A 10241-nucleotide genomic window follows, 5' to 3' on the forward strand; every position below is an offset into this window, starting at 1 on the left:
AGAAAAGACAAAAAGGTTTTCATGACAAAACTGCATGTTAGGTCAAATGTTTAATAAGGTTCTATTTTGTTCACTTAACAGCCCACATGTCACGAGTAAAGGATGCTCATGAATAATAAATGCTAGATGAAGTACATTCCCTTTAAATCAACTAATGATCAATGCTGAATGATGTTTTGCTGCAGTTGGGTTGTGGGCATGTTGTTTCAGCTCATACAGTGAGAGCAACAATTAGACATGCTTTCAGCTTCAAACAAAGCATCAGGCAGAAGCACTTTGTGGAAGTTCCTACGATAATGGATGAAGTTTCTCCGAGGATGTGCTGTCCTGAAGCGGTGGAGGGAAAAAAGGTCAGTTCAGATATTTAATCTCTTAACATCTTTAACCCCACAGACTTATGTTGCTCAAAACAGCAACACTTTTTAAACATTTTTAGAAACCTTCCAAACATACCAAATACAAAATGTGTTTTTACTATATCACTGCTGATATGATATGTGTGGTGTACATACTTCTATGGGATGTCAAAAATTATTTCAGTGGGTTTAGCAACTCAAATCCCAGCACGCCTGCTGTACATTATTACTATATAAATTAGAAGTATTATACAACTCTAATATCTGTTGCTTGAATATGAACTTTTAGAGGTGCCTGGTGAGAGGATTTTGGAAAGAGCCAAGTTAGATGTTTCCTCTTGTCAGATTTTTAACATAGAGACATGAGAATGGTATTACTATTTTCTAGAACCCGACAAATATGGCATTTTTAAGTCCGATTTAGATATTTGAGGACTTTAAAATCTGATAGCCGATATATGGGCCGATATTTTTTTCCCCCTTATTTTAAGAAACGCGTAACATAAACAAAGATTATCCAACATTTGTTATGTTGAGACCTCACCAAGAAACCATGACAAAGTCAGTTTAAAAAGAAACTTTGTTATTGTTAGAAATAGTACTTTGTAGAATGTATAAAACTACAGAAAACATTTTTAAAATATCAGATTTTGTTATGAGTACTACTACTAATGAACATTAAATTAAATAGTATGTGTAATGTGGGCTCCAGCGAAACAAACTATAAAAAATACCAATATAGTACTATTAATAAAAATAATAATAACACCATATATCATCTCTCATGTCATTGCTATCATAATAATGATAAACAGGGCTCTCCTACATAAGCAACTAATTATATATATTGTCATGCAGTAGTTATTACCTTACATATAATCTGCCACGATGACTACTTTCTACATCTAGTTTATCATCTGCAATTTTATCCAACGCAGAAACAATTTCCTAACACACTTCTGGCTGTATGATACAGTGACGCAGAGGAAACGCTGCCCTTGAATTAATCTAATACTACAAGACGGTCTACAAGGAGGACCTGCAACCGTCTGTTAGATACTTGTTCAGCTCTGTCCCCTTTGGTTTAATCTTTTCTGACATGCCGACTGTTACTGGAGACACTACATCGCTCATTAATGGTAGCCTCCTCTACTGATAAACATGGCGTTTGTGGCTAATTTAGCAACAGGTGGCTGCTGTTTCAGAAATAAATCTACAATCATGAATGTCAGCAGCGTAGCCTCGAACAATACCATAACATTAACCACACTGCTGTGAGCCTGGAAAGCACAGGGAAAAAAACGGGAGGGTTCTATTTCGTATAGGCTTCGGCCTCTTAGGCTATCGCTATTGGGTTTACCTTCCCCCGTTCTAACATCCGGTGACGCCGGCCTCGACATTGCTATGTTGCCGCAGCAAGGCAAGCGATCGTTAGGCTACAAGGATGCTACCGTCAAGCTAACGTGTAGCTGACATGCGGTCTATCAGCCGACCAGGGAGACCTCATATGTCCACGTTGCACCCCAGTAGCTGCGGCTAATGACATCTAGCAACCGGTTTTACTGCTGCTGACTGACCCTTTTCGGTCAGAGCGGACCACTGGTAAGTTATGGGCTGAAAAAAAGCTGTGTGAAATCTTGTTGCTTTTGTGGAAGTTGTTGAACAAACGCTGTCTGTGCCTGTCTCAGTCGAATCAGCCACACCAAGCACACATTTTTCACACTGTGTGAGCCAGCTGCCGTTAGCCAAGTGGCTAACCTGCAGCCTGAAGCAGTATGCTTTCAGTTCACGATCAGAGGTCCCTTCACACACCCCTCCCAACAGAAACTGTGTATGAGCCCACGACAGTGGATATTTCGCTTTGTGTGGACAACACATACACACCCTGTACAGATATTTCTGAAAAAGAAATCTGCCGGGCAGTGTGTGATGCTGTTACGCACACTCCCCTGGCGGTGCCCGCCTGCGAGCTCATGCATAATCACAGCATCACTGGCACGGTCCTTCTGTGCGTCCAGGGGTTCCCCCTTGGTTCACAGAAGGCAGGCTGTGTCATATGAGCCCTCTAAGCGGTCATTACGCTTCACGTGGGCTGGAGCTCCTCACGGTGTGGAAGGTGATCCGGCACTTCGCCCCTCTGCTGCGGGACCAGCTCGTGCTGGCCAATGCGGCTGCTCCTGTGGGCGCACTCATCTGCTCTCCATCAGAGCGGAGTACATCCCTGGTGTGTTGAACAGAGGGGCGGACATCGTGTCGCCTAGACGAGTGTCGCCTCCATCTCAATCTGGTGGCCCAGATCTGGCTCCGGTTCGACGGGGCAGGGGTGGATCTGTTTGCCAACCGGAAAAATGCTCAGTGAGCCCTGTGGTTTTCACTGAGCCTGCGGGACGTCCCCCCCCCCCCACTAGGGGTGGACGCCTTCGCTGCTGTATGCTTTTCCACCAGTTTGGCTGATCCCGTGCCTTCTGGACCACCTACAGTTTTCAGGGAGGATGCCCTCTCTCAGGAGGGGGGCGCGATCAGGAGTTGTCCCCTTCTTGGCCAGCCCCTGTGGGTCCGGCCGCTGAAAGGCGGCGCCTGGAGGGTCTAGGTCTCTCCGTGAGGTGGTTTGCACCATCCAGGGGTCGAGAGCCGCCTCTACTCAGTCCTCTTACTCCTCCAAGTGGTCGGCGTTCCAACGCTGTGTTTGAACCAGGGGTTGGAACCGGTGGCCTGTCCGCTGCCGGTGGTGCATAAAAAATAATAAAGCAGAATTGGCATAAACAAAATGTTTCTATAGTACTTTCTAAACTATACTACATGTTCGCCTGAGCAAGTTTTATTGAAAAACATTTGGGGAATTCCCAGTGAGGCACAAATATGGTGTATGGGTTTGTACTGAAAATGCAGTAACAATTAGTGATTAATAATTATTATTTTACACATAATTTATTATAGGTTTATAGATCAGTAATAAGCCTTTAATAAAGCTGTGTTTTCACCACCTTCTGAAAAGAACATCTAAACCAAAGCCTATTTAATAACAACTTACAGTATCAGCATTTGCAAATACACATCTTATGGCTTATTGGAATGTGAGTGAGTCCTTAATAAAGGCTCATGGGTTCCTCAGTTTATGATAAGCCAGTTTGCAGTTTTAAATGTTATGCTGATAATAAAGGATTCTTCCACTTCAATAATTCATCCACATCTGCAGCTCAGAAACTCATCAGACACCACTTTGAATCTTGATCATAATGGTGCACATTATGTGCCTGTAACTATTCAAGATGTTTCTGAAACAAAGCTTTGAGGTCACCATGGATGATCCTCTTCTTTCTGAGCATCTGTAGACACTTCAGCACGTCTATGGTGTATTTTCTCACATCTCTCTCACCGAAGCCCTGTTGGTTGGTTTCTTTTAAGGCTTTATGTAGGTCTGTTCTGAAAATGAATATGTTCCTTTAACTTTTAATCTCAAACAACATGCACTGCTAATTCATCCTAATAGTATTTGATAATAGAAAGTGTTTTCCCAATCCTGAATTCATCTCAGTGCACCATGATGCAGAGGTGAAGTAGATGTTCTCCTTCATATAGACCATAATGGCTGTGTTGGCCAATCAGTAGACAACAAATAACACATTTCATGTCACTGTAATGCAATGCATTGTCAGTGCAATTTTTGAAAGAATTTGTGAAAAGAAAATGAAAGCTTTACGGACACTGGAGAACAAGGACAAACTAACTGTTTTGTTGTTGCAAATGATGCTATATGGCAGCGTTGAAATTGAATTGAGTTGTACTTTAATTTTAATACCAGTAGATGGCCCAATTTCACCAGGCTTACACCACCACTCATCGGATGAGCTTGTTATGTTTTCAAGTCAGGCAGAAAATTTGACTCTGTTCTACAAAAGTATTCTCACTTATGGTAAAACATCCTGTTTTCTGCCCCACAGCATAATTTTTCAATAACTGCATGTCATTTTAGTGCAAATGACATACTAAATGATATACTGCAATGTGCTCATTGTAGTGGCTCATCCCAGCTTGAAGCCAATGTGCACGGTCACCGTGACGGTGGAACTCTATATACTATCTACTATATTTCATTGTTGAATGGCCACTTGCCTTATATTAGTTATAACTTTACATCCTAACTAGTGAGGTTCTGACCCAAGTAATGGTGGCGCAACCAATTTTAGTAGTTGATTTAGTTACAAAGCCCCTGCTTACAACCCAAAAATATAGGTGATACTAGTTTGAAATATATAGTAAAATGGATTGTGTGCAGGATCATCAAAATATTTATTCATTCAATTCATTTATTTATTTTTGCTGCTTAGTCTTCAGGACACCAAAACTCAAGGGGCAAGGAAAACTCCCAAAACTACCAGTAATAGTGGAAATGGAAGAAACCTGCTCTGAACAGACTGATTGTATTAATTTTGAAGGTAGTTCATAGACTGCTGTTTTGGAGCTTTTCGTCAAGGTTGGGGTTAGGGTGTTAAAATATGAATTAGGGAATCTGATGTTTTCTGGTTCTGATTTGTGCCACTTTTATATGTAAGTCATTGATCCTTAAAAGGGGAGATCTGGTGTTGTTGTTAGGTTGAGTCATGGCTGTGGCTATTCCCAATATTTCTTACCCTCCGCAACTAGCCTGCTACCTATACTGTGACCAAATGGACTGCATTAGAAGCAATTATTACATCTTTACAATGTCCAGCTAATTTGTAGAAAACAGCAGCGTAGCAAAAGCTTCCTGTTCTTTCAGTGAAGGATACGTGAGAAACAACATCGTCAGACTGCGCCAATCAGAGGCAGAGTAGGGTGGGTCATGCCTTCTTGATAGTAAGATTGCAAATTTGCGGCCAGTTCAGACTGGAGTCAGATAACACAGATTATATGGGCCACAAAAAAACAGTCAATCAAAAAAATCAGATCTGGGCTATAAATCAGATCTGAGCATTTAGGCCTGCAGTGTGAACGTAGCTTTATTGTTGTTCATTATCTGATTGAGTCATGAAGATTTTTGTCTGACGTGCTGCAGACTGCATCTGGAGAGACTTGTTGGAGATGGCTGGGAGATGGATATAACTCGATATTATTTTAGACTCTGTGTCGGTGGGTGTCGGGGTGTGAGCTGATCCAACGTCATGCTCCAGCTGGAACTTATTGGAGATGGGTGGGAAGCAGACAGGATTTGATTTGAGGGTTTGCATCTTGGTGTGGCCCTGTTTTTCTCCTGACTGTTTGTGCAACATGCTGGGGCTGGGTGGGACCTGGATGGCACCTGATTTGTCTTCAGGCAACTGCTTGGCCCCACTCCTCTTCAAGGCCTCCCTCAAATCCGTGTAATGCATTCGCTCGTTCAGGTACAACTTTTTGATAGCTGCCACTTTGTCAACCAGTTTCTCATTCTCGCTCTTGTACTCTTCAGCTTTTATTTGCCACATGTGAACCTGTGCCATTAGTGCTCTGATGTTTTTAGATTGTGCTCTGATTTCCCACTGTAACTTTGGGATCAACTCTAATCTCTCAGGAGGAAACATTCGTGACAAACGGTGTTTCAGCTCCTCACACTGCTGCTCCTTTTCAGCTATTACCTGATCCTTCTTCTCCAGTTGTCTGCACTTGATGGTCAGTTGTTGGGTCTTCGTGACATTACCTTGCAGCTGCAGGTTATGCTTGTAAGCTTTGCGTACGTCACGGGAAATGTCCAAGGGCACATTGATGGCTATCTTTGGTGGAAGGTTGTCTAGCTTTGTTATCGCCTGTTCCAGTTGTTCCTCAAGGTCAGCACCCCTTCTCTTTTCTTTGAGAAGGTCTTTTTCTTTTTGGACAAGTTCCTCTTTGTAGTTTTTACAAGTAACAGATTGCTTTCCAGATTGCTTTTCTCCATCTGAAGTTTCTCCACCTCCAGCTCGTAGACATGTTTCTCTACAAGTTCTTTCTCCAGCCTGCTTAGGGCCACTTCCAAGTCCATGTTCTTCTTTTTCATCACAAAGCATTCATTTTTGTGGTGCTTCAACTGCTCACTCAGGATGTCTCTTTGTTTGGTCACCTGGTTCAGTTGTTTCTCCTGCTCTACAAAATACTTTTGCTTATCCTCCAAGCTTTTAGAAAAGTCTATCCTTATTTGTAGGTTCTTCTTTAGTTTGTTGAGCTCCTTCATTAAAAACTCAGTGCCTTCTGCATTGGATTTGTACTTAAGAATTTGCTTCTTCAGTGCAATATTTTGCTCTGACACGCAATTCATCTTCTCCAGTTCTGCTACGAGATATTTAACCACATTTCTCAGCTGGTTTTGACTCATGGCCGAAATTGTAGCTGCAGTGAAATTACTTATTGTCAGGTTTTTTGCGTCCATCTTTATCCTGTCCAAGAACTGATTCTAGTTTAACTCAGAGTATGTCTGTGTTCATCTATTTGTACAAGCCTCCGCTGTAAAATGACAAATAAATCAACCTTGTAAAAGTTGGAAAGAAACATTGTGTTTCAAATCACATGACATCACCACATTCTATTTCAATCCATTCTATACTTTACATTCACGTTCTAAAATTACATCATTACATGATGACAACACACATTCCGCTGTAAGATTTGAGTGTGAGGTCCAAAATTCCATACTAACATGTGCATAGTACGCTTATACAGTAAGTGAGACTTTTTAATGTGTCCAAAACCAAAACATTTTTAAAACAATAGTACTGTATGCAAAGTACATACTATTTTGAGAGCATTACTTAAATTAATGTTATGTGACAAATGATAGCTAACTAATTAATACATATGTAATTGTCTGTTTATGTGTGTATAGCATTAAGGGACTACAAACGTTCATTTTGTTATACAACCTTGTGTTGTATAATGACAAATTAACAACCTTGTAACTTTGAAGAAGCTATCCTGTTGGCAAGAGCAGCCAACGAAAGTCTGTTTACAGGCAAATGAAATGCCGCTATCAATGGTTCTGAGTAAGTTCAAAGATGCAGCTGTTTTCTTTCAGGGTTCCTGTTGGTATTTACAAAGTCTAACATCCTCTTAATTCAGTCATTTGCATTTCAGAACTAACAAGGTATTATTTTTCTAAATAAACAATAATTACAATACTGTGCAAGAGTTTTAGACAGGTGTGTAAAGTAAGTATGCTTTCAAAAATAAATATGTTAGTGGATTATTATGTTTATCAATTAACACAATGCAAAGTAAGTTGTTGTGTATGTTGCACAATGAGCTTACATTCTATGAAATTTGCTATAGAAATACATTTGACTTGACAATAAAGACTTATCTTTAATCATCCCCTGTTTGAATTCAATCTGAGTACTTGTCACCATGCTGTGAAAATGACACCACATGGTCAATTCAACAGTGCCAGCTCAGATCAATGCAAATGGGGAAAAACCGGGCTGGATGTAATGTTGCTTATAAAAATGTGATTCTTAAACTGCTAAACTTGGAAAGTAAATTGGAGTGCCATGGCTCAGGAGGTGAATATTTATTTCATACAAATCTTTTTAAAATAATTTGTTTTTAAGGCAGTGCAGGAAGTGGGCCGCACCTCGACATTTTACTCTTTGGTGTACAGGTGTTATGCCGAGTTTTGCCTGCCTGCCGAGAATTGCATGCACCTCCAAATAATGCTTTTAAACGCTATAATAAATTTTGTGGGGTTCATCAATGGTGATAAATTATTCGAAGTATATATTTTATGAATGTTTAGAGTCTTTAATATTTGAATACACTTAGCAGAAGTACCATTCCTTGACATTCAGTAAATATATGTGATGATAACCGCGTTTGATCAATGAGCACAGCAAAGTGTCTGAAAAGGACCCAAAGAGGTGGATGCATAATTCGGCAGATGAAATTTTGTAGGCTCCCTGCCGAGATTTGCATCCACCTCTTTTCTCAGCATTAATGACCGTTATCACTCATGAGGTGCATGCAATTCTCGGCAAGCAGGTAATTCGGCACAACACCGGGACATTTTATAGCGTACCGGGACTTCTCCCAAGCTGCCAGTACTCTCCTCTGCCCTCTCCATATCAGGTTCTTATGGTTGTAGCTCATCAGTGTCACTTGTCGTGAACCAACCAATCACAGCCTGGATGGGGCGGGACATTTAAAAGTTGCGAGATAGTGTCATTTACACTGAGGATGCTGGGGACAGGTCAGAATCAGAATGTCTACCATCACTTCTTGAAACCTTTTGTTAAAAATATTCTGAAATACAGCTTGCAACAAGAAATGCTGAATAACAAATGAAACAATGCATGGAACCTAGGTGTTGTCTTTGATTCAGCAATGTCCCTAGCGCATCACTCCAACCAACTAATTAAAAACTGCTTCTTCCAACTAAGGAACATATCCAAACTAAGATTGATGGTGTCAAAGATAGAATTAGAGATGATCATCCATGCCTTCATATCCTCCCGTTTAGATTATTGTAATAGTCTTTTTACATGCATGAGTAATAAAGAACTCACTCGCCTCCAAGCTGTCCAGAACTCAGCCGCTAGACTCTTCACACATACAAACAGAAGAGCGCACAACACTCCAGTCCTATCATCCCTTCACTGGCTGCCAGTTCATTTTAGAATTCATTTAAAAATCTTGGTCCTTACTTTTAGAGCGTTACATGGTCAAACTCCCTCTTACATCTCCAACCTGTTACAGCAACATACTCCCCCCCGTAACCTAAGGTCATTAGATCAGAGGCTGTTGGTAGTTCCCCGTACCCACTCTAAGACCAGAGGAGACCGGCCTTTCCAAGCAGCTGCACCCAGGTTGTGGAATGCACTCCCCAGTTCGTTACGCACCTTAAACTGTGTTGTTTCTTTTAAAAAGCAGCTGAAGACTCTGTTATTCAAACAAGCTTTTGCTAAGCATTAAGTTGTCTGTCATATGTCAATGTGTTTCTGGTGTTTAGCTAGAACTGTATTTTGTTGTTTTATTGTGAAGCACCTTGTGATTTTATCTGTGAAAAGTGCTATATAAATGAATTTTACTTACTTACTTACTTACTGTAAAACTTGAATAATAGCCCGGGCTTTTATTTACTAAAGTCACTGAATTTTACCCTGCATATATTTGGGACAGGCGTCCATATGGGACAGGCCTTTTATTCCTTTTGCACATAACTGAGACTACTATGAAACTATAATTTATTACAAACAGAATAATACTTCTATAAAAATTATTAAATAATATAAAATACACATCATTCATTTGCTCTAGCTCCGACAGACGGCTTATGCGCTTTTATTTTGAAGTCACCACGAAAACAACACAGTGCAGTATCAGAGAAGTTAGCAGAGAGCGATGGACTTCACATGACAGGATTTACTACTTGGATTAATTTTTATGAAAAGCTGCTTTGATTCTTTTGATCGGTGGGCCCTTACAGACTAAAGGAATAAATAATCAAGGAAGGGACACATTCGGACTTAACGAGCGGACTTAAAGAGTGGTATTATGCTTTTTGGCTTTTCCCCTCTCCTTTATTGAGTTATATATCTTTTTTGTGCATGTACTATGTTTGCAAAGTGAGGGAAGTCCAGCCCAAATGGAGTTCCCATCTCCCACAGAAAACTCTGCTCTGAACTGCCTGAAAACAGCTCATTTGTAGTCCAGCCTTTACTTCCCTTTCTTGTGACGTCACAATGAAAATACGTGTCTTAATGCTCGCTGAGCAGCTAGTCCGACACGTCCTCAAAAACAGTGAGCTGCAGCACACACCTCTCCTCTCCCTTCCAAACACTAGCTACCCTCCAGGCAGTCAATGAACATAAAGTTGTTACTGTGGTGTAGAGACAGAACTCTTGCTCCAGTCCAAATTGCCAAGCTGGTCGGCAACATGTAGCCTACTGCTGAACCCGTCTTTCTCTACTT

The sequence above is a fragment of the Micropterus salmoides genome, unplaced genomic scaffold, assembly GCF_014851395.1.
Source record: "Micropterus salmoides isolate LMB-PRFRI ecotype aquatic unplaced genomic scaffold, ASM1485139v1 Ms_hic_scaffold_3064, whole genome shotgun sequence".
NCBI classification, from domain to species: domain Eukaryota; kingdom Metazoa; phylum Chordata; class Actinopteri; order Centrarchiformes; family Centrarchidae; genus Micropterus; species Micropterus salmoides.